General features: G+C 36.5%; 1 pseudogene; it reads right to left on the bottom strand.

Moving 5' to 3' along the window:
* Nucleotides 1-520: 520 nt before the first annotated feature.
* On the bottom strand, nucleotides 521-2315 carry LOC147517507 (uncharacterized; annotated as a pseudogene).
* Between the last annotated feature and the right edge of the window lie 376 nt (nucleotides 2316-2691).

The following is a 2691-nucleotide window of genomic DNA, read 5'->3' as shown; positions in this document are numbered from 1 at the left end:
TTGACCATTGCACCTGTCTAAATCGTCACATAAAGCAATTCATCAAGTAAATCCATCAAGGAAGACACTAGATAATAACCACTCCCAAAACATAAAAAAAAATAGCACAAAAACGAGTTTGTTCCCACAAAAAAAAAAAAAGACAAAAATGAGTTTGTTCCCACAAAAAAAATAGCACAAAAACTACATATAATCATCGTCACCGCATTGTCTTCATCACAATCATTATCAAGGTCTTCATCACAATCACTATCATTGATGAAGTCTTCATCACATTCGACACCGTCAATGATATCTTCATCAATAGTATCCGCAACAACTTCTACTCCATCAATCTCACTCCTAGTCCAACCGTTAATGTCGTGTGTGTCAACTATGTTATCCACATCTTGTCGCTGCATGCAAGACGTGTTATCTTCAATCGACTCAACCATCAACCCATATCATACAAGTCCCTTGGAAGCGTCTTTAACACAACTCGCCAATTATCATCCAAATTATCTTGGAGATAAAAACTTGTTCAAATTTGAGATGCTAAAATAAACGGTTCACTCGTAGCTAAGGTTAGTGTAAAGTTCACATGAGTGAACCCATATTCATCTATTTTCATTCCTGCGCGAAGTCATAACATCCCACCAATCACACTTGAACAGAAACACTCTATTCTCCTTGCAATAACGCAACTCAACTATGTCATTCAACACACCATAATAACCCACACTACCGGTCACCGGGTTCATGTCTTTTCAGCTTCAAGAAAAGCTTGACGTTTACTGCCGATACAAAAACTCCACTATTCTGAAGTTTTCCTTCGTGGACTCCACGAGCTTTTGTGTGAAATCTGTATCCATTTGCAATACAGCCCTTGAAACAAGAAGCAAATCGACTAGGACCATATGCTAAACTCCTCAGTTGCTTTCGTGACCCAACTCCCCATCCTTTTTCATTTGTTGGACCTATTCGGATAAGTAGAAAAAATAATGTTGAACTTCAAGAACATAAGCAATCAGTAGCAAGTAGCTCCAATCAAAAAGAAAGAAGACAAAAAAATGGCTTCTTTTGCAACAAACAACATGGCAGAATATTGGACTTTTATTACAAGGTTTGAGGCTCAGACCTCAGAACACTCTATCTGAAGCAGAATATAAATTGTTGTACATGAGTAATTATTATAAGGTTTGAAATTTTGAATAGCCCTAATAACTTTACCACTATTGATAACACAACTAGATCAAGTAAAGTCATTATAGTAGATCGACATTAGATCAAGATATACTCTGAAGCAAAGAAAAAGAGCTATTACAACTAATTACTCGGTAATGCAGAGAGACATTCTTTGTCTTCCACTCTCCAGGACCCAAAAGAAAAGGAAACAACTAATGCAGGAGGGAGGGGGAGAGAGATTTACTAACATCTGCCTATTTTTTTCCTTGTTCTTTGTGTTGGACGGACTAATTACCAATGCTCTAGGAACCTCGCAACTAAATTCCAAGCGAACAAACATCCCTAAATAAGAAACTAAATCTAAACTGTACTAAATATCCTCTAAATATCCCTAAATCAGCTAAACATAAATCTAAATAAAACAAGTAGAATCCTTCTTGAGGCATGTTACTAAACAGTGAAATCATATTGCTATCTACAAAACTACTTTGGAAAAAAGTAAATAGAGTACATAAACTGATATACATAATCTAACTGCATACAATTAACACTTACTTGGTTTTCAAACCATTTACCAAACCGTTCATTATGAATACGGTCCACATTCCTAGCACTTCCCCGCCGCCCGAGCTCATCCCTAATCACTTGTTTGTGTTTCCTGTACAAAACATTATTGCATTTACGACATAGGTTTATAAATAATATTTCTTTTAACTAAAGCACAATTTCAATAAAGTGGACTTACTCAATAAATGGTACCACTTCCTCACAATTGATTAGCACATACAAACGAGCTTGTTCCCACTCATCGTCTGTTAAAGTCCTAAACGTTCCTTTCCCTAAAGCACGACTGTATCCTGAAAAAATAGAAAACTGTCCATCCAATCCAACAACTCGGAACTCTTCATTCCTCCCTGTCCGGTTGAACTTAGTCTCCATCCCATCATCTAAGTATCTTGAGCAGAAAGTCAAGCATTCATCAGCAAGATACCCTTCGGCAATGGATCCCTCTGGTCTACTCTTATTACGAACATACTTCTTCAAAGTGTACAAGTACCTGAATAAATATAAAAGATGACAAAATTTAAGTTCAAATTTTAACAAAATACAAACAAAAGTAACCATTACTATTATCTTTACTTACTGACCTTTCGATTGGGTACATCCATCGATAGTACACTGGTCCAAATGAGCTTAGCTTGACCAGCTAAATGAATAGGCAAGTGCACCATAACATCAAAAATGATGGAGGAAATATCATTTCCATTTTGCATAGTGTGACAACAATATGGTACTCAAGACGTTCCAACTCGCAACCCATAATACTTTTGAACACAACTGCTTGTAGAAATTAGAGAGTTCAACAAGAACTAATGTAACTTCCTTAGGTAAGATTCCACGTATTGCAACTGGAAGCAGTTGCTGCACTAGAACATGCCAATCATGGCTTTTTAGGCCAGGTATTTTGCATTCTTTCTTTCACGAACATAACGCGATATATTTGATGAAAAATTATCCGGAACTTTA

This window comes from Coptis chinensis, chromosome 2 (assembly GCF_015680905.1).
Source record: "Coptis chinensis isolate HL-2020 chromosome 2, ASM1568090v1, whole genome shotgun sequence".
NCBI classification, from domain to species: Eukaryota; Viridiplantae; Streptophyta; class Magnoliopsida; order Ranunculales; family Ranunculaceae; genus Coptis; species Coptis chinensis.
This window is presented reverse-complemented; position numbering and strand designations above follow the sequence as displayed.